Here is a 23077-nt window from a genome sequence, read left to right as displayed (position 1 = left end):
AAACACATTTCCCCAACAACTAATGTAAACAAGGGATCCTGGGAAGCGTTTGTAAGGAGTATGAGTGACGGAGGAATACTGAGTCTCTCCTCTTCAATTTATGCCGAGGTTAGACACCTACGTGAATTTTATATCTGTCCCTATTATCATAACCCCTAAGGCCTAAGGAGATTAAAAAAAGATTTTTTTCAATATGATTTCTCAAGTTTCTTTTTCACAGCTCTGAAAATATCATGCTACTAGTAGCCCTCAGGGTATCTGCCAGCGTTGTGCTGGTGATTACTCTGTGATGTTTCAATCACAGCAAAGTACAGGGATGGGGAGAAGCATACACACATGTACTCATGGATGAGTGTGTGCATGCACACACACGCACTTGCACAACCCAGCATAAAGCTATAATTCTCATATTATCATTGCACACTCAAAAATAGCTCCTCTAAACCCTTAGACATTCTTAGACAAGAGAGGAATCTTAAGCTCACTTTTTATGTTTGAAATATGTAAATCATCATTATTTGAGCTCCTCAAGCATGCAATATCTTATATATTTGAACTGAGCATTCTTGGATGGAACTTCCCTATCAAAGAGATTATATGAAATGAAAGAGAAATAAAGTGGAACATACTATGCAAGCAAGCATGCAGACATGTATGCAAACAAACACCACACACACATACACACACTCCAAATCATTATCAGAATTATCAGGAACTCATAATTATGAGGATGTGTAAAAACAGAGATTTAAGCATAGTGTAAATTGTATGTGAGTAACTAGGAGGAGAAGAAAGCTATGAGGTCAAGATTCCAGTGGGTTTTATAAAATCAGGAAATCAACAGAATGTTGAAGAAGATAATAGCAGTAGATAGAGAAGCTAGCTCTTTTAAATCCACGTAAGTCACAGAATAGCACATACTACTATTGAAACAGCACTCTCCATCTCTAATCACATCTATCTCGATCACTCCTTTGTAGTCACTTAACCAGTTCTTCACCCTCCCTGCAACCTCCAATCACTCAGTACCTCCCATTTCATTTGAATCATGACCATATGATTTGATCACAACAGCCTCCCTTCCCAGGTCACACTCTGCGGTCAGCTAATTTAATGGTGCCCTCCTTTCTACTTTCTGTTCATGTTTCAGCAAAGTCCATTCCAACTACGTATTTGAATTCCTGGCTACGGGCAGTAGCAGCCCAGCATGACGGTAAAGAGCTCCAGCTCTGGAGTCAGACAGAACTGGAGTTAAACCCCACATGCCACTCTATGATCCTTGGCAAGTTACATAATTTCCCGCAGCCTCAGTTTCCATTTTCTGAAAAACGGAGAAGTAATAATAGCACTGAGCCCACAGAATTGGTAAAGATAAATATCACCCACGTGAGGTGTGTAGCCCAGAGTAGATATTCAGTGACTAGTAGCTGTCACCCCCACCACCGCCATTCCTTTTCCCAGTGTGATGAAACTGTCCAGATGACCCTTACTGTTTAACTTTGAAACATTCTACTTATAAGTAAAGAAGGTTCTTTCAACTTCTGATTTCACTTCAGTTGCTATCATACACCCCAAGTCTTCCACAGTTGTACTAAATAATTCTAGGACTTTTCTGACAGTTACATGTCTACCCCCATGGCTCCAAAGAGCTGTGATGAGCAAGGTTCTGGCCCTTGGGATACTACAATGAAAAGTAAACACTACTTGCCGCTACTGGGACCACACACAATGAGAAATTCCTCAAGAGGAGGCTGGAGAACTATCAAGAGGGTGCTGATAGCCAGACTATGGCAAATGTCTGCTATATCCAGGAGCGCAGTGTGAAAGCTACCAACCTAGACCCTAGGAAGACAAATCCTAATAAATGTTGACCAACTTCTCTCTTCTCCCAGCACCCCACTTCCACACTGAAGAGAAGTAGCATAGCAATAGAATCCTCACATTTTAGGACATCGTCTTAGGAGTTCAAGAGTCTGAGTCTCTCATGGGATCTCCTCTCCAGACAATCGCTTGCTTCCATGAAGCTAGACAGGTATCAGCTCTATTCTTTCTCTCCCTCGTCTCTCTCTCAGTTTGAGTCCTTTCATCCTCAGTTGTTAGATATTTACTCTGGTAGCAAGAAAATACATGTCAGTCAGTGGGAAGCAGATTAAAAGATTAAGGCAACAGAGTAAGATAGCCAGAATCAGAATCAGAGCTTAGACCAAACCTTAGCCCAGCAGCCTTGCATCTCATGGAATAAAAGTCTATTTGAGCTGTGAGCGTCCCTTGATAAACAGGTGTTGTTGGAACTCCTCCTATGTCCTTCGGTCCTTTCCATGTGTTTGCGCTGAGTTTCAACTGCCAGTATCTGCATGACTGCTCGAGGGCTCTTTTCCCAGAACTATAGATCTCTATGCTGCCTATACATGCAACAGTTTAAAAAATGCCAGTGAATTCCAGGAGAGGTAAGATGTGGCCCATAAGTTGGTGTATAACTACTTCAGCTCCCTTGCCTCTTGGGTGGGATAATTCTGAGGTAAATGTGTTGCACCGTTTTCCAGAGGTTCCCTATATGATTAAGTATTAGTCCACCACTATGTTAGCCAGCTTAATAGCATACTCTTTTTTAAAAAAAATTTTATTGATGTATAGTTGATTTACAGTATTTGATAATAATCTATATGGGAAAAAATCTGAAAAAGAAGATATATGTATATGTATTCATATATCACTGTATACCTGAAACTAACACAATATTGTAAATTCACTTCACTGTACACCTGAAACTAACAATATTGCTAATCAACAGCATACTCTTTATTGACTGCCTTTTTTTCTTTTTACAGCTATCCCATTCCCTTACAATTGTTACCTGCAATTCCAAACAAACCATTTTCATTCAATTCCTTGTCTCAGGATCTGATTCCTAGAGAAACTAAACTAAGAGTCCATGATTATCCTTGAGTCAGTCAATAAAGAACCATAAATGAGACAGAATCTTTCCCAAAGTGTTTTTGCTATTTTATGTTAAAATAATTTATATAATGAACCTTTGGATCTTATGTCATATCCTATTGAGTACTTATCAGCCAAACAGGATATAGAGAAAGTAACTATAGATCTGATATAGTATAATGTACTTAAATAATTTCCTCTTGAGAATATTAATCTTCTAAATGTAACAAATGTGGAAAATCTTCATTTTACTATGAAGTAGGAATGGTGGGATCAAGGGTCACTTTCAAATATTGGCAAATTAAGGGAATGAAAAAAGCCATCCCTAATTACTAAAAACATAAACTTTCTCTGAATAATCCAAATGAATACAGAAATGCTTGACATGATTTATTTGAAAAATTTTTTTAAATATTAAGGATAAATATTTCTGAAACAAGCTAAATACATTGTAACAGTTTCAACAATAGCTGAATGACAAAATCAACAACAAAAATAAAAACCGTCATTTTTGGGTACTTACATATAGACAGTTTGCTAAATGTTTTATGTACATTATTTCATTTAATCCTCACAATAATTCTTATAGGTATTATTTTTTATTCCCATTTTACCCATGAGAAAAAATGAGGCACAGAAAGGTTGAATAATGCTTCCAAGATCAGAAGCTAGTAAATGGTACAAACAGGATTTGAAATCATGTTTTTCTATTCCAAAGTGTTTGCATTTTCTAATTTACCTCTTTGCTTCTCACTCATACACATTTTTCTTACTGTCTATTATATTTCTCTTCACGTGTTTATTACTTTAAACAATGACCAATTGTAAAATGCAGAACTAAATGTGATTTAATATTTCAACCTTAGAATAATTTATAACAACTTTATGTAAATAAATTCAGTCATGAGACAAAATCCTTTTCATGTGTCTGATCTGGGAATTATAAATTATAGTTGTCATATTCACAATGAGTCAAAAGCACATCACAATCAGGTCTGTACATTCCATATACTGGGCTTTTTAAAAAGTCAATATTATATTTATTTTTTTTGGCTGTGCTTGGTCTGCATTGCTGTGTGGGCTTCTCTCTCTATGGTGAGCAGGGTTCATCTCTAGCTGTGGTGCATGGGCTTCTCATTGTGGTGGTTTCTCTTGCTATGCAGAACAGGCTCTAGGACGCACGGGCTCAGCAGTTGCAGTATAGGGCTCAGTAATTGTGGCTCCTGGGCTCAAGAGTGCAGGGTCAATCATTGTGGCACAGAGGTTTAGTTGTTCTGCGGCCTGTGGGATCGTCCCAGATCAGGGACTGAACCCATATCTCCTGTATTGGCAGGCAGATTCTTATCCTCTGCACCACCAGGGAAGCCCTATACTTGGCTTTTTGACACTGTCAAGTCGGGCACGGTTTACACTTTTGATATGGCTATTGAGTTCCAAATTGTCACATTCCTGATTCAGAACTTAGCAGAGGCCCTTGCACATAGTAGGCTTTCAATAAATGGACTGAACTGAGTCCCAAGTTTCCTTACTGGTTTCCAGGCCCAAGGCCCTTGCCTAAGTTTAAAACTATAATCAACCCAATCACCAGGATTTGAGGCCATTGGTTTCTTCCCTTTGAAGTCAGTGATGAGAAGCTCTTTCTTTGACCTCCCTGTCCTCTAACACTCCCCCACCCCCCTACCCCTACCCCGTCACCTCCGAAGCCCTGGACAATTTTCAAGGTGTTCCCCTAGGTCCTGGAGTTTGATCTGATTTCTAGGTCCTCGGGTTCCTAAATTTCTGGGCACTGACAAAAGATCTTCCCTGTTCTCAGAAGTGCTCCGTGCCTTCCAGCCCCTTTGCTGTTGTTCGCAGTTTCCCCTTGGCCTGGGATATCCCCCTCCCCCATGTCTTGGCATCTGCCTGGCATCTGCCTGGCTCTTGTCTCAGATTCCTGAACCCTGCCTGAACCAGGTGCAGACGTAATTCCAGCCCCAGCCTCCAGGTGTGCTCCCCAGACCAGCTGGGAGTACTCATTTCAGCCTACTGGGGTCTCCAACCTTGACCTGGCCCCTCAGGTCTGGTGGCTGGCCAGTGTGAACCTAATAAGGAGGCAGAGGGCCCCAAGAGGTGTCCACCAGTATGTCTGTCAGCTGGAGGCCTGGTTTCCAGCATGTGCCTGCAAATATCTAACTTATTTATTCATCCTGCCTTTTGTTTGCATTCTTTGAACACAGCAGGTTCCCCCAAATGATTTCAGACAGAACAGAAAGAACCTTGCCCTCATCAGTCCATGAGCGAAATGGCAAGTCAGGCCTGTAAATAGGATTCTGACCTTTACTAAGGCTCAGCTGCCTGTAGAGACAGGCACATCCCCCACAGAGCTACAGAGCCCGGACAGGAGGTTGGAAAGATGGTTTGTGCTCCTCTGGATACATGATGCTGTTTGAAAGAGGGACTAGACTCTTGGTGAGAATCCCGGGGACTCCAAGGGGAGAGCAGTGATATGATGTGTTATAACGAGGGTCCCACTGGATTTAGAAAATGCAGTTGGCCTGATCCGTGGCAGGCCTCAGCATGTATTGTCAACAATTTGCACACTTTAATTTTTTTTTTATTGTCTTCTGAAAACTGAGCGTGCTTTATGTACTATTCTGGAATACAAAATAGCCAAGGGCTTCAGCGTTTGCCTGAGGTACATTTTCACTTGCGGCTGATGAAAGATAAGTCTGAGACCCCCTTCTTGCTACTTCAGCAAGAAGTACTCGCTACTTGCACCTTCAGCCAGAAATGAAAGCTCCAGGTGGTTGGAACCCTTACTCTCCCTGCTAATGGCCCAGCCCAGCAGAGGAGCTCCTTTCTATTATTGTGCCCTCGCAGAAGGACATGTCGTCACTTGCCTGGATGCTTGTTGTTTTGTAATTGCCTCACCCTGACCATCAGCCTTTCCCCTCCTCACCAACTCTTCAACTCCCCTGCAGCCCTCACCACAGTCCAAACTTCCACCAGGGCTACTGAAAATTATTAGAGCACGTACATGGTGGTTGATTTCAGCCCTAGAAAAATATTTCTACAAGTAAAAAGAGGGTAACCTGTTGATTTTGTTTCCAATATATTGGCTTTTTTTCCAATAGAGCTGAATTCTATTTGTTAATGCTGCATTGCACTATTGATTGGAAAGACCAGGGAGGCATGTTCCCTGAAGCCTCTCTTCACACAGTGAAGGGCAACTTAAATTGGATTACTTTGCTTAGCAAGGGGTCAGCTCTTCTCAGACATCAGAGCCTCTGAGACAGTCCCTTCCATTTTAAGTTACTGATCTTAAGAAAGTTCAGATCCCTTTGAATAATCTGAGATGTGTGAAATAAGGTTAGTCACAGGATTTCCTGCCACCAGAGCTCACAAACAAACTTTCCTCACTTCCTCTTTTTTAAAGTTCAATTTAGGCTCACTGGTCTAGTTGCTTTTGTTTTAGTGGTTACAGTCTCCACCCTGTACCAATGGTTAAAAAGGTTGACAGAATCTCAAGTTCTCTCTTGGTCTGTGTCTCCTTGTCTGTCTGTCTGTCTCTCTCTCCTTCTCACATGCACACACACTCTAGAGGCATTATATTGAAATAAGACATTCTATCCATCAAAAACTTAGAAAACTTAGTTTCTCCTAGTTTCAGTTTTGGCTTGGTTCTCTCTCTTCTTAACAGGCTTTGTTATCTGTCTTCCATCCACAGAATTTACCATCCTCCCATCCCAGCCTATCTTCTGCTTTGATCCTCTCCTTCCTCCCCAGACGCTTTGGTTTTTAACCCCCACGGAGCTCCAGGCCCTGAACTTTTACTAGCTGCCTGCACAGTCTTTCTGTCTCCCTCCCCTCCCCACCCCCACTCCCACTTTCTCATGTAACCTCATTCCACCTAAACTCTTCATGAAACGAACTTCCCTGTACCATCCTCACACAAGGCCCTAAGCACAGCTAAACTGTGAGCTTCTTGGAAGGGGGGGATTAGGTTTTATAAATATGTGTACTCCTAGCATTGTATCAGGCCCTCGATGTTTGTTGAAAGAATGGAGACAAAACAAATGAATCAGATAAAGGTCATCCCTCCAAGGTATGAGGATGAGATGGTTAGATAGCTTCACCGACTGAAGGGACATGAATCTGAGCAAACTCCAGGAGATAGTAAAGGACACGGAAGCCTGGCACGCTGCAGTCCATGGGGTCACAGAGAGTCAGACACAACTTAGTGACTGAACAACAGCAACTCCAAGGTAACAGTATTTTAGTTCAGTGGAAAAACCCTGTTTCCTCAAGGCCATGAAAGATAGAATCTAGTGGTGGGAATTTTAGAATCTCAGGCATACTTCCCCCACTTTGACATAGCTCATATTCTTAAGATGCCATGTACAATGGGGCTGGAGATTTCTTTACTTGGAGTTGTAAGTTCTCCATTTTCTCCAGACTGTCCAGGTTTTCCAGTACTATTCCTCTGCTCATCTTATCCACGGAGGACCAGCACAAGTAATTTATAACTCAGGCTTCCTCCAGTATAAAGACATTCCAAGCTCCATACTTTATACCAGTAAAGTTTCTCGCAGGTACAGTTCACAAGGCTTAGTTTGAACAGATATAAGGCACAGGTGGATTCTATTCAGATCCACCACCTGGCATTTTTTCTAATCATGGGCCTTTTCATAGTGTGATGGGATTCAGGTTGGTTCACTGTACTTCCACCCACCAGTCCAGGATGGAGCTATTATCTTTGGTTCTCGTTCTGGTTTCTGGAGGTCTATAGGGCTCTGTTTTGTTTGAGCCCTATTTGCTTCTGGTAGAACCCACTTCTATGTATGCAGTCTCTGCCTTCATCATCAACACAACTGGCACACTCTGACTACTCTGCTCTATGACCTTTGCTTTTTACCTCCTACTCCATCCAGCCCACAGCACAGGCCTTGCTCTCTCCATGAACTGTCCCATGCACTTTTCTGTCTTAGGAGATTCTGCCTGGCATTACTCACCATCATGCCTCTAGGATCCTCACTTTGAATCTGCCTTTTTCCTTACTTAATTCTTTAGCCAATCTCTTCCCCCTGGCCTACATTCTCCTATCATAGCTTGTCTGCTCTGTAAGTTTTCTTTAAATGCCTCAATTAATAACTTCATAACATACCAACTAAGGGTCAACGTCACCTCTTCTTCCCATTCATGATCTAGCTAAGGGGTCCCTCGACCACCTAACTAAACAACTTAAGGGCAAGGAATCTGGTCTATGCGTCCACGTGTCCCACACAGCAATAAGCACAGGGCTTTACAAATATCGAATACTCAATGAAGCTTATTGATTTGGTTTTCTTGAATAACATCTCTCATTTAGAGCTCCACAATGCACATGTTTTAAAGAAAATTTGGATTTACTTCAATTTTACTGGGAAAACACTTAAGGCCCCACATTTATCAATGGAAACAACAATTTCCAACTCTATGCAGTGGTGGTTGGGGGCTATTCAAGATCACTCTTGAGGGAAGACATGAAGCTTCGCAGTTAGCTAACTGATAATGGAGGGAAACATTTACGCAGTCTATGCCAGAGTATCACAGCGGGTGCAAGCCATAGACAGGAAAACCACTGGCATCACTTTCTGTTTGAGTGTAAGTGGAGACTTGGCAGTGCTAACCCAGGAAGGGGTGCCCAATGGGCAACACCAAATGTCCATCCTGATTTATTCAAACTTGGACTCATTAAATGAAAAGCAAATGTGCTTTCTTCTCTTCGATGAAAAGAATGAATCTGAATTGCCTTAAAGAAGGTATTCCAACCGTGTCACATCCCAGACAGGTAGAATTCTGCCTCCTAACACTTGGAGGAATTTAGTTTCAGTTTCTGAGTACTTTCCTTGAGTCAGTCTCCCAGGGGATGATATTTCTCCTTAAATAACACAAAACACCTTCACCTTTTAAAAGGACTTGGGTTTATTAAATCTGATTTACAATGAGTACTGTGACAGTTGCCAGATGGCAAATATTCAATTACTATTGGCCCTTCATAAGTAATCATCATTTCTACAGGAAAGGGGTGCCTCCCTAGTTTCAAATCTTCTTCTAAACTGCTGGAGACTTTTAGTCAGTGCCACACAATATCTCAATTATAAAATGTCTTATGTTGCTTCTTGGCAAAAGGAATTGTGTAATTCTCCTCTTTTCAGTAAGGCTTGGACCTAGTACCTTCCCACATGTCACAGAGTTGTGCATATGGTAGATAATTAATCATTGATTATGAGTTACGTGTAAAAAACATTTTTTTTACTACCTACTATGTTCCAAACACTGTGGAAAGCAAAAAAGCTGGGTATATGTTTCACAGGACAAGTCTTTGGCCCTTATCTCAGAGTCCAGTGGGTCAGATGAACATGTAAATCAATGATTACTAAAGTTATTAAATGCCATAACAGGAGTTTATATGAAGGTGAACAGAAGGACTATGTCAGGGTTAGAAAATGTCGCTGGAGACATTTGTTACAGGCTCTTCCCACATAATAAAGTAGGCAACAGGAGGAAGAGATTTTTCCAATAAAATAAAAAACCCAGAAATAAGAAAGGTCATGAGAGATTCAAGGAGAAGAAGGAGAGGAGAGCTAGTTCTAGCCAGAACATAGGGTATATGAAAAGGAGAGGAAGAAAAGGACGAGGCAGGGCCAAACTAAGGAATTTGGATTTCATTCTGAAGGTGAGGAGCCATTGATGAGTTTTGACCAAATGAGTGTCATATTCAGATTGACACTTTTAAATAGTCCACTCCACTTTATTTTTTAGAGATTTTTACTTTCATATTGGAGTATAGCAGATTAACAATGTTGTGATGGTTTCAGTGTACAGCAAAAGGATTCAGCCACACATATACATGTATCCATTCCCCCGCAAACTCCCCTCCCATCCAGGCTGCCACATGACATTGAACAGAGTTCCCTGTGCTCTACAGTAGATCCTTGTTGGTTATCCATTTCAAATATAGCAGTGTGTACATGTCCATCCCAAATTCCTTAACTATTCCCTCCCCCATCTGTCCCCCTGTTAAACAGCCCACTTTAGCAGCAATACGTAGGACAGAGCAGAAAATCACAATCAGACCAGTTAGGAGACTACTGCAATAATCCAGATAAAAAACAATGGTGGCTTGGGCTAGGGCCATAAATAGTGGGTAGATTTGAGAAGCACTGTGGAGGTAAAATTAATAGCAGCTCATGACTAGTAGAAGAAAGGGTTTGAAGGAAAAGTCAGACACAAGGATTATAGACCAGGAACCCTGGTAGATGGAGATAGTGTTAATGAAAATTAGGGTGGCATGTCAAGAGCCTAGAAGTTGGAATCAATGTTGAAATGTTTATCACTTAACAGCTATGAGGTTTAGGACAAGTCTCTTTACCCTAGAAACTCAGTGTTCTCACAGTAGAAGCAAAAATAGCTATGACTTACATCATATACCTATTATAGGAATTAAATAAAGTCATGTATGAAAATATGCTTTATATGCTGGAAGGCACCATATACAAATGTTACTTGTTCTTCTGTTGACTCAAAAACTCACATTTCTTGAATCCAACAAAACAAAATCATGACCTTTCCCCTTAGAACCAGATACTGACACTGTCTCCATAATGAAAGAAAGTGTTGCTTGTTCGGGACAGGTAGGCAGAAGGGATCATTCAGGTCATAATGACGAGTCAAGATGATAAGTCAGTCATCCACACTCTCCAGCACCCTCCCCCCATGCTGCCAAGCAGGAAATGGCTGTCAGGAGTTATTATGCAGGGGACAGTTAACAGCCATACTTTTAACATTCCATCAAACCTAGTACTTTGGTCTGCTTTTAGTCACATAGGTACGGACTCTTTGTTTATGTCCTAAAAAAGCAACAGCTGTAACTTGGTGATTTGACATTTGTATATGCCAGCTAATCAGCAGATTTTGAACAAGGAGCAATGTCCTCCGGCTCAAGGAGGACACAAACATAAATGTTATTTTCTCTGAACTGTCAATTAAAAGTTTACTAAATAATAATAAGCATGACCTTTCAATTGATCATCAGTGATGTCTTGCCCTCAAACTCCTATCTGGGAAGGAATTGTATCTTCATTCTCTTCTTCTAAATTGTGTTTTTGAGGGAAACTACAGGTTGACCAGATAACTTACACAGTTTCTAGGTGAATAAGTAACATTGGCTTCTGTTCCCAGCTTTGTTACATCTGCTGTCCTTCTACCCTGCTCTGAGTTCTCATGGTACTAATTCCAGTGTCCAGTCTATACATTGGATTAGACCTCATCTTTCTAAAGTATAGCTTTCAGGTCTCTGTTGGAACATAGGGATCCTCCTGTCTTCATATATTTCTTGGGCTTATTTCTTGTGTCATTTTCATCAGGTTTATTTCTAGCATCAGAGACATTTTATAGAGTTTTTATTTTGAGGTGGCATAAATCTGACTCCACTAAAAGTAGCCTTCCAATTGAGAATATATTAAACATACTTGAGAATAAGCAACCTTAATTTTAAATTTATATATAGTAATAGCTAACATTTCTTGATCATTAGTATGTCTCAGAAATTCCACTAAGTGCTTTACATGAACTATCGCATTTAATTCTCAAGGCAACCCTGTATGATAGGTACTATTGTTACCTTCAAAGATCAGCAACTTGAAGCTCAGAATAATTAGGAAACTTGTCTAAGGCCACACAACTGGAAAATGGCAGAATTATAATTTGAACCCAAGTCTGTCCGATATCAGAACTTGGTTTCTGAATCACTATGAGATGCTGTTTATATAATACCATCTCATGTATTATTATTATTGCTGACTAAAAGCCAAATGTGGACATAAGACAGGCTTTTGTTACAGTACTGTTCTCTTTTCTCTTCTAGGACCATCCCTACTTCACCCCTATGTGTCCCATCCTGTACCTTGGAATATGGACTACTATCTTCCCATCAAAATATGCCAGTCAGGTGTCTTCCTTAAGGCACCTCTTTTAATTACATGTTAGTGGAAAGGATCTGATAAAGTAATTCTACCTGGGTGCTAATGACTGACAACAATGGATTTGTGCCTTAACCTAGAGTAAATAAGAGGAAACAAGAAAATTTCAGATCAGGGTCTCCATAATGCTACCACATAGGTAGTTTGTGATGTCATGGGTACAGAAGGTTGAGCCTGATGCTCATCACCTCTCTGTGAATGAGAAAGCTAATATGATATGTACAATATTTTGCTATTCACTCCAGAGAGAATATAGAAATTAATAAGTAGAATTATTACAGGGTTTATCTGAGGCTACATTAATAATTGTTACCAGAGTCATCAATAGAGATGAAACTAGCATTTAGACAGGAATTGTATAATTAGAAAACTACTATTGGAATGAGATATTTATGGAGCATCCTCTAGGGTCCTCAAAGTATCATTTGGGAAAATCATACTGTCTCTTTGTCTAGATGATTATCACCAAAATTTCTTTGTATAACTGCATATACAAAAATCTATATAACCCTGAGGAGTTACCATCATATTTGTTTTCAAGTAACAGGGTTGGAGGCATCGTGTAGATTTATCCATATTCTGTTACTCATGTTCCATTGGGACCTGCAATTGTGAAATAGTTGGCTGAGGTTAGGGTTATAGACTATGTCCATGAAACTGAATGAGGCTAACTTAAACAAATGGGAATTGAACCGTCAACTTTGACCTCAGTAATTGCATGCTCTAAACAACTGAGATTTGTCAGCATCTGAATAAGACTTAACAAATTGATTCTTTGGAACTGAAAGTTTGACTTTTCTTTAAGAGCACCTAGTCAACTCAACCAAATAGATCCAACACATATTTAATTTTTAATGTGTCCACTGCATACTATGCACCACTGATACATAAAATGTTATACTTTCTCCTCAGATATAGAAATAAATAATACCTAAATCATAGGAATAATTTTCAAAAACCATGTAATAGTTGTGAAAACACTCTAAAGTACAATACATGGTAGACCAATATTCTTGTCATAATTAGAAGAGTCTATCTTCTGTTATAGAAAACTAGAATCAAAAGTATACAATAACAATCAGATACATATATGGGAATCAAAGTGTTAAGAAGAGGAGTAACAGGATCAGATCTGTGTTTTTAGAAATGTTACTTTGGTGGAAGTGTGGAGAATGGATTGGCAGGGGATGAGGGACACGGGAGAGTGGAACCAGGAGAGAAAGAAACATTGGCCGCAGGGAGACCAGTTATTAGCATACTGTTGCAAATAGCTCAGGCAAGAGATGATGGATTCAAGAGACATCATAGAGAGTAGAATCAGTAAGTTTTGGCAATCAGTCCATTGGTGGGTTGTTGTGGGGAGGTGAGTATGAAGAAGGGGGAAATAGTAATTCTTCACATCTGAGAAGTCAGAACTATTAAATAAACCATCACTTTTCTTCCTCATGTACTATAAATAATAGAGAAATTCAGTTGGCTCTTCTGTATCTAATGATTGGGCAATCAAATTCTTTCCCTTCCATTTGTTTTCTGTTCCTTCTGAGAGCAGTATCAAGGAGTCACAAATCTCTCATATCTGAGTTTTGTTCTCCGGATGTGGTGTATGGCACAGGGGTACCTTTCATGGGGGCCTGGATAAACGTCCTATGGAATGGGTTGGTCCCCATGCAGCACTCATTCATGGATCCCAAGAGCAGTCTAGTCAAGTAGAGAATCTGATAATTGACCAAGCGTTAGTCAGAACTTCCCTGGTGGCTCAGACAGTAAAGAATCTGCCTGCAATGCAGGAGGACCAGGGTTCGATCTCTGCTTTGGGAAGATTCCCCTGGAGAAGGAAATGGCAACTCACTCCAGTATTCTTGCCTAGAGAATCCCATGGACAGAGGAGCCTTGTGCGCTACAGTCCATGGGGTCGCAAAGCTGGTAACTGGCCAAAGAGGACTTCAAAAAGGTTCAAGTTGGAGAAGTATACCAAGTGCTAGTTCCTAAGAGGAAAAAATGAATCACGAGGTCAGACATTAGAGCGGACTGAGGAAGAGGTAAGAATGAGTATGAGATAAGCTGGGGTGAATGGTTCAGGACAGCAGCCACGAATTCTCAAAGAATGAGGGAGACCCGTTTTCATGCAATGTGGGTAGGCTGGTACAGGCAAATACTTGATAGTTTAAGGCACTGAACAAGCCCAGACACTGTATATGGAATCCATAGTCTCTGCATCAACAGCTGAAGAAGCTTACATTCTTAGAATTCTAGCAGAGGTTCCTATTCCTGTTTCATTTTCCTAAGATTTGCAGTAGAACTATATATTCTCAATATGTAAGAGCACAAGTTTCTTACACCTCCTTCAAATTCATGGGACAGATGATTTGTAATTCAGAAGTCTAAATCCAAGGCGATCTATCTTTTTCATTCTATTAGGTTACTATTTTCAAAGACAAATCCTCTGATTTATAAATACAGACTACTTCATTAACTGTGTTTAACAGGTAGCAGAGGCTTTGTTACTGACAACTGCCAGGCAGTGACTTGGAACACAGCCCTTGGTTTTTGAATTTGCTGTAACATGATACAGAGCACATAGCACATATTTTACTTCAAGAGAGATCTCTAATTTTGTTAAACTTCTTACTCTGGCTGCCACAATCTGTGCATGCTGCTCTAGGCTCTCCAAGTTCGTATTGGCCTTGTGGTCAACAAAGAATACAACAAGGGAGTAGGAAATGCTCAGAAAAAAAATACAGTGATTGTTTCCCCATTCCTCCCAATACAGTTGTAGTTATAAAAGGGATAAAAAGCTTAGGCAAGAAAAAGCTTGTGAGGGAAAATCCAAGCTGGGAATGGCTCTGTAATCACAGCTGTCTCCGATTCCTTTTCATCTGAGTCTTGACCTTTGTTCTGCTGTAAGAGGTTCTCTCGGAGAAGGCAATGGCACCCCACTCCAGTACTCTTGCCTGGAAAATCCCATGGACAGAGGAGCCTGGTGGGCTGCCGTCTATGGGGTCGCACAGAGTCAGACACGACTGAAGCGACTTAGCAGCAGCAGCAGCAGCAGCAAGAGTTCTCTCCATCCTCTATCTGGGGCAGTCGTTGCCACCACCATCCCTGGTCTCCAACAGTCCTCTGATTGCCTAAGCTCTCAGTTACAGGCAATTCCCTCTGGTCTACCAGAAATAAGGGTGGCATTTTTCAGGTGAATTTTTTATTAAGACAGAAAGAGGAGACAAAAGCAAGGAGACTCGGATGCTTAGAACTGGACAGGATTCTTCGTTCTTTGACAATGATTCTCAAAGTGGGCTTCCAAGGTCAGGGAACTCATTAGAATTGCCAGTTCTCAGGCCCCATCCTCAACTTTTGAATCAGACACTCTGGGAATAAGACCCAGCCCTCTGTCATTTAACAAGTCCCTCAGGTAATTCTAGTACAGGCTCAAGCTTGAGAACCACTGTTCTAAGGAAACTGCAACCTAGTCCTAGGCAGCCTTGACTAGGCTTCTCTTTCTTTCCTTGTGTCAACTATGTTTGGTTCTGTTTGCCTACAGCCTCCTTACGAGCAGCTGACTCTACTTTTGGGCCAGTGGACTTCATGTGGTGGGCTAGCACATGTACTAAGTATTACTACCACTCATCATTCCAGAAGATTCCAGATTTTTTTGCTTGTTTCTCGTGTGCTCTGCACTATACTAAGCACAGTATACTCAGTGTTTCACTTAATCCTCACAATATCTCCTTAAGGGAAGAATCTGAATCTTCCAAATGAGGAAATGTAGACTCAGAGAGGGTGACCTGCTGCAGGGATGCCAGGTAAAGTGAGGCAGGGCCAAGGTTTCATACCTATGTGTCTATGACTCCAAAGCCCATATGTACAACCTTGATTTCATACTGCCTCCGCACAGCTATGTGGCTCCTGTACCAGGCACCACAGTCTGGGCAGCTTCTGTCATCACAAATCAATTCACTGTCTTGGCTAGCTGGCTCCTCTCCTTCCGCACTAGCCTTTTCATAAATTATACCAGGACAAGTTACTTCACCTCACTGAGCTTCAGTTTCCTTGTCTGTAGGCTGGAGAGATAACCCTTACCTCAGAGAGTGGCTTTGAGAATCAAACAGGTAAATGTGTGTGAGAGTGTTGTCAAAGGTAATAGAAATGAAGGGTATTATTAGCTCCATTCTACAGATGAGGAAATGTAAGGTCACTGTGGTTACCTGATTTAGATAAAAACTGTTGGCTTTCCACCAGATATTTGAGGGTGTGAGGTGGCCTCTGCTCCCAAAATATCTCTACTTGCAACTCCAAGTAGAGAGACAGCCACATTTCATAAATATTCTTTTTAAGATGAATAAGATGAAAATATTCTCAGGTCAGGATATCAAACAGGCAGATATCAAACAGATATTAAGCAGGTCAGGGTATCAAACAGATACATTTTGACCAAGAGAGATGAGAATGGCCTAGAACTGAGGCATTGTGAGGAAGTACTGGCTTAGCCACTAGCTGTTGAAATAAGCTTTGGGCAGCCAGAGGACACAGGGTCAGAGTGAGGGGAATGAAGAGAGCATAAAGTCTCTGCTATGAGAAGTAGGACAGCTTGAAGGATTGGGCAGGTTCGCCATTTTGCCGATGGCACAATTATCCATTTTACTATTTAGATCCACATTTAGCAATTAGCCTGCAATTAAAAATAAATAATTTTTTTTAAAGATGGAAAAAAGGAAAACAAATTTTGAAGAGATTTTTAATTTTTATTATTTTCGTTGTTGGCCGCACTGCACTTGTGGAATATCAGTCCCCTGACCAGGGAGTGAACCTGGGTCACAATGCTGAAAGCCCAGAATCCTAACCACAAGGCTACCAAGAAAGTCCCTAAACAAGTTTTCATTGTTGTATAATATACTTCAGAACAATCTTCTCTCTTCATTTGTCCCTTTCCCCTTCCTCTGTATGTCAGCTTTCCAAGTTTTTTCATTTTTATCTTTTCATACTTCCTTCCGACAGATAAGGTTAGTTCTCTGTAACTAGACATTCATACTCCAAGACTTTCTACTCTCTTTCTTTTTCATGGTGTGCGTAGAGCACGTACAATGTTTCAAAAAGGTAGAGGTCAGCAAGCCAAGGGAGGAAGTTGGTGCATTCTGTGGAATCCAGCAGTGTTATACCAACAAGACCCAAGAAGCCCTCAGCAATACTAGATGGTCTGTGCTTGAGTTCCATAAAGATTGATCTGACAGAGAAGATATCATGTAAGTTTTCATGTGATGGTTTTTACACAGGAGTATTATTTTAAGCTATGTCTTTTTCCTTGTATGAAATTTATTTTCTTTCTTTCTTTATTATGAAATAACCCCAAATAAATACTGACTAGAGGCTGGATATTAAAGCAAACCCCCTCTACCTGCTCTCTGTGTGGCAATTCACTCTTCTGCAAGTAATGTTTGGAAAAAGATCCATTTCTACAGGGCTAAGCTTTGCTTAAAATAGGATTCTGTGTATCAATGAAGACATTCAAGTATAGCATAAATTACAACCGTCTTGAAATGCCCACAGGGAATTCATGTACCATTCCCTACTTATGTCATAATTAAAAGGAAAAGCCACACTTGGCCAAATTTCTGGCCCATCCAGCCCAGAATTTGTACAGGGGGACTCAGAGAAATTTTGGCAGTAGGAGTGGAAAGGGTGTGGTGGTCCTCATTAATGACAGCCTCAAAGATTACGGATATTTCACAGGATTCTCTTCACAAGCTATTTTGGTTTTATAGTCTACCAATATAGTCTAAATCCTTCTTGGAATCTCTTTTCAGCTCAACATGTACTTTTGCTTGGGGTGGTGAGCTCCCTAGGTTTTTCTGCCTACTGTGTAAAGTCTCACTTCCTTTTGTTTGCCTTGGATTTGACTCTTTTGACTTTTTTTTTTTTTTTTAAAGATCTTTTTATTTTTATTTATTATTATTATTTTTTACTTTACTATATTGCATTGGATTTGCTATACATCAACATGCATCCACCACGGGCGTACATGTGTTCCCCATCCTGAACCGCCCTCCCACCTCCCTCCCCATACCATCCCTCTGGGTCATCCCAGTGCACCAGCCCCAAGCTTCCTGTATCCTGCATCGAACTTGGACTGGCGATTTGTTTCTTATATAATATTATACATGTTTTAATGCCATTCTCCCAAATTATTCCCCCCTCCCTCTCCCACAGAGTCCAAAAGACTGTTCTATACATCTGTGTCTCTTTTGCTGTCTTGCATACGGTTATCGTTATCATCTTTCTAAACTCCATATATATGCGTTAGTATACTGTATTGGTGTTTTTCTTTCTGGCTTACTTCACTCTGTATAATAGGCTCCAGTTTCATCCACCTCATTAGAACTGATTCACATGTATTCTTTTTAATGGCTGAGTAATACTCCATTGTGTATATGTACCACAGCTTTCTTATCCATTCATCTGCTGATGGACATCTAGGTTGCTTCCATGTCCTGGCTATTGTAAACAGTGCTGTGATGAACATTTGGGTACACGTGTCTCTTTCAATTCTGGTTTCCTCGGTGTGTATGCCCAGCAGTGGGATTGCTGGGTCATATGACAGTTCTATTCCCAGTTTTTTAAGGAATCTCCACACTGTTCTCTATAGTGGCTGTACTAGTTTGCATTCCCACCAACGACTCTTTTGACTTTTAAGGTCTATTCCGAGCTCCAGCCAGTGAATAGTTCCGATTACTATTTACTCTGTACATACCCTATATGATGCTTTCATAAAGAGGATACGAGTGGGACCTACCTTATAGGGATAATAGGTATTGAAAGATTCAATACACATCAAGTGTTTAGACCAGGCACGGAGTGAGTACTAAATTAGCACTGTTAGTGAACTTTGGCCATTGCCTCCATCTTCATCTTCCTGGGTTAAAGAATCCTAACACTTTGAGGCTGTCTCAGAATAGCACCTTCTCACTCCATTCTTGAGGTACATTTTCCCTTTCTTAAATTAAAACCCCCAGAATTAAATATTCTGTTCCAGACAAGGCTGTACGAGGTTTAATTGTTTTTTCAAAAATAGGATAGTATGGTATTGTTTCTAGTCTGTTTTCTATTGACACATCTTGTTGACCTCTTGAGCATCTTGTTGACCTCACCAGCCAAAATGGCACAGTCACCTGAAATTGTTCTAGAAATATCTACAACTCCTAGGTCTCTTTCCAGAGCCATAAGTAACAACAGATCTTATTATAGGTATTGTATAGTTAGGATTTTTTAAATAAATGTTTTACCTTGCTGAGGTAATGTATTGTACCTTTTCCCTACTCCCTCAATTTTGAGAGGTTTGCTTGCAATTTATCCTGTGCCAGGTTACCACTTCACTACTGAGAAGAGCTTAGTGCCAGCTACAATCACAGAAACACCACTGTGTATATCCTACTTTACACGACTCATAACATTTAAGTAAGGCAGGGACCATGTGAATCTTAATGCTGACACCTCTCCATCCAGAGAAGCACCCACTTTTTCCAATCCTCCATTTCATTATGTAAGTTAGCTCACCTTTCATGGCAAAATGTTTCCCCAAGTCCCGTAACAACTCATTTAAGAGCAACAAAAATGTCAACCGTATGGAAGCTTGTCAAAAGCTTTTTTAAAAGTCTATGTAAACTCTATCTCCTGGTTTCTCTTTGTCAATATGTTATTTACTAATAGATTAGTCAGACATGATTTTTCTCTTACAGAAACCCTGCTGTCTTTCTTCTGAAAGGTCATGTTTGTCTGTGACTCTAGATTTATTATTTGGCTATAAAACAATGACTCAGAGATTTCCAGATTTTGCTTTTTAAGAAAATTTTTTAATATAATCATTAAATGTCAGTGCTGGAAGGAACCTTAGAGATGGACCAAGTCTCTCCATTTTACAACGAGGAAATTGAGGCCTGAAAAGGCTCCTGCCAAACTCATTTTTCATTTATCAGTCTTTTAACAATTTGAATAAAATGCTTATTCTAGATTGTGTTAAAATATTTGGGCATATGTTTTCTCTGATGTCTCAAATGGAATGTATTTTCTTACCAGGGAATATACAATAAATATAATTTATAGAAACAAAATGTTCTCAAGAACTCTAACATTTTTAAGAGAAGCTTAATATCCCTGGTGGCTCAGAGGTTAAAGCGTCTGCCTGCAATGCGAGAGACCTGTGTTCCGATCCCTGGGTCAGGAAGATCCCTTGGAGAAGGAAATGGCAACCCACTCCAGTATTCTTGCCTGGAGAATCCAATGGACGGAGAAGCCTGGTAGGCTACAGTCCACGGGGTCGCAAGGAGTCAGACACAACTGAGCGACTTCACTTTCACTTTCAATATCTCATATTTAACTGTTGGCACTTCCTTTAGCTCACAGATTTGCTTTCGATTGCGTTATTCCTATTAAGAATTCTACTCCCCAAACATACCTTCTTTCTTGTTATGGTTAAAATCACTTTGGAAAGCTTATATTGTGTTACTGTGTGCCAGGGCTTCCTTCCCAGGTGGTGTTAGTGGTAAAGAATTCACCTGCCAATGTAGCAGACATAAGAGACGTGGGTTCGATCCCTGGGTCAGGAAGATCCCCTGGAGAAAGAAATGGCAACCCACTCCCGTATTCTTGCCTGGAAAACCCCATGGACAGACAGCCTGGTGGGCTACAGTCCATGGGGTCGCAAGAGTTGAACACGACTGAAAGTGACTAAGCACCAGCACTAGGCACTGTTCTAAGCATATCACATAGGTCTTCATTTAAAGTTCAAAGGTAGACAATAGGAATCCACAATGTTTGAAGACAAGAAGTGGATACGTTTGGGCTGAAGGAGGTAATGACTCGATGAGGGCATCAAGAAGACTTCTGGGGTGCAAGCAGTGTTCTGTTTCTTGATCGGGGTGACATACAGGAATGTGCTAATCTTGTGAAATTCACTGAGCTGTTTGGCACATGATCTGTGTAACTTTCTGTATGTATGGCATACTTCAATAAAATTTAAAGGAAAAAATAACACACATTATGGACCTTAAGTCAACTCAATTAGATAGGTATTATTATTATTACCCACATTTGACAGATGAGGAAACTGAAATACAGAGAATGAAAGAACTTCCTGACGATCACGGAGCTAGTGTGTAAACAAGACCGGAATTTGAACTTAAGTAGTCTGACTCCACAGTCCATGTTCTTACTTAGTACACTATATAGCACTTGCCTGGATTGATTTTTTTTTTCAATAGCAAAGTGATTTGCTTTCTAATATTATAATGACTTTGTATTTGATCATAACTGCATTTTATTTTATTATAGTAACTTTTGTGTTTTCCCTCATCATATATCACCACCTCTTGCTTCAACAACATACATGCACGTGCACACACATATACACAGGAAAATGCTTTAATGACATAATTTCCCTGCTCTTACCGTTTCTTTTTGTGCCTTTCTGTGTCCCTCAGAAATATCCATGGTGACTTTCCCCATGAAACTGAAGTATATAAACCCCTACTTGAAATTCTAAGAACATTCTCAATGTAGGGGGAACAAAACACCTCCCAAATCCTCACAACTAATCTCTAAGAGCAGAAATCACACTGTGGTTTTCTGTTTTAACCTAAACATTTTAGAGATTCCCCCAAAAAAATCACAAAAGAAAGAAAAACATCTTAAGCACTCTGGATTCCAACTGACTCTACCTCTGATTGCTATGTAACCTCTGGACAAGTCAAAAAGCTTTCATAAATAAGCGGAAGATTTTCAAAGATTCACGAGGGTTGCTGAAGAGTACTGGAGGCCCGGGGAAGGGGCAAATGTACAGGAGGAAGGAACTACCGCTGTTTGTGCAAGTGTCAGTTCTGTATTGGATCACATTAGAGAAGTTTATGTTCATCAGCTCAGTTAATCTTCATCATCACCATTTGGAAAAGGCATTCATAATCGCCATTTTGTAGATGAGGAAAACGAGGCTCAGACCAGTTCACACAACTAATAAGCTCTGCCTGGCTCCAAAGCTCATGTTATTTCCATTACATTGCATTACCTTTCAAAAAGCTGATGTCCCTTTGCCTGTTCTCAAGTAAAACTATCAGAGAAAGAGAGGAGAAAATGGTGTGAGTAAATATATGACATATTTTTCTTTTAAAAAGCACTTACTGAGAGAATGCTCTTACTCTTTATACACAACACAAAAGCTGCTTTTTGAAGGACGAGAAAGGTGTTTGGAACAATAATACTGATCAGTTAATTCCACTCATCACATTGAATCACACTTTTTCTTTAGTCTCTTTCCTTAGAGAGCACTGAAGAAAGAAATTAGTTCAAAAATGTTATGGGTCTTATCAGTTTCAAAACAAAAATTCTCACTATAAATACTGTGTCCAAACAATAGTACAAATTAGAGTAAATTAAATAAATTCAAATTTATAAATCTATGATCCTGTCCATGAGGTATTCACGAGTCATATTTTTCAATATTCCATATATAGGTAATAAAGCACTCTACCCTTCATTCCTTATAATCAGTAAAAGCAGAGTGGTTACAAGCATGAATTCTTTTTTATATCTTTTTATTTATTTTTTAATTGGAGGAAAATTACAGTGTTGTGTTGGTTTCTGCTATACAACAATGCAAATCAGCCATAATTACACATATATCAGCTCCCTCTTGAGCCTCCCTCCCCTCAACCCATCCCACCCCTCAAGGTCATCACAGAGCACCAGGCTGGACTCCTTGTGTGACATAGCAACTTCTCACCAGCTATCTATTTTACATATGATAGTGTACATATGTCAATACAGGCATGAATTCTCATGTCACACTCCCTGGGTTCATTCTGGCTCCACTTCTAAATAACTATATGACCTTTGCTTGTAGGGTTGTCAGATTTAGCAAATAAAAATGCCAGACAGTCAGTCGAATCTGAATTTCAGAAAATAATATTTTAAAAGTATATGTCTCATCCAGAATTATTCATTGCTTATTGAAATTTAAATTCAATTGGGCATCCTGTAATTTATCTGGCAACCCTACCTTGGATGAGATACTTAGTCTCTCTCTGCCTCAGTTTCATCAACCGTAAAATGGGAACGATATTATGATAGTAGTACCTAGCTCATGGATTGTGGTGAGG

The 23077-nt window shown here is 40.2% G+C and overlaps 1 protein-coding gene across 1 annotated transcript in view; it reads left to right on the top strand.

Annotated features, from left to right (window-relative positions):
- Nucleotides 1–23077, top strand: part of LOC138986475 (serine/arginine repetitive matrix protein 3-like) — an 80745-nt gene that overhangs the window by 4540 nt on the left and 53128 nt on the right. The window lies entirely within an intron of this gene.

Source organism: Bos mutus, chromosome X, assembly GCF_027580195.1.
Source record: "Bos mutus isolate GX-2022 chromosome X, NWIPB_WYAK_1.1, whole genome shotgun sequence".
In the NCBI taxonomy this organism is placed as follows: Eukaryota; Metazoa; Chordata; class Mammalia; order Artiodactyla; family Bovidae; genus Bos; species Bos mutus.
Note: the sequence above shows the minus strand (reverse complement) of the source record. Positions and strands in the feature narration are given on the sequence as shown.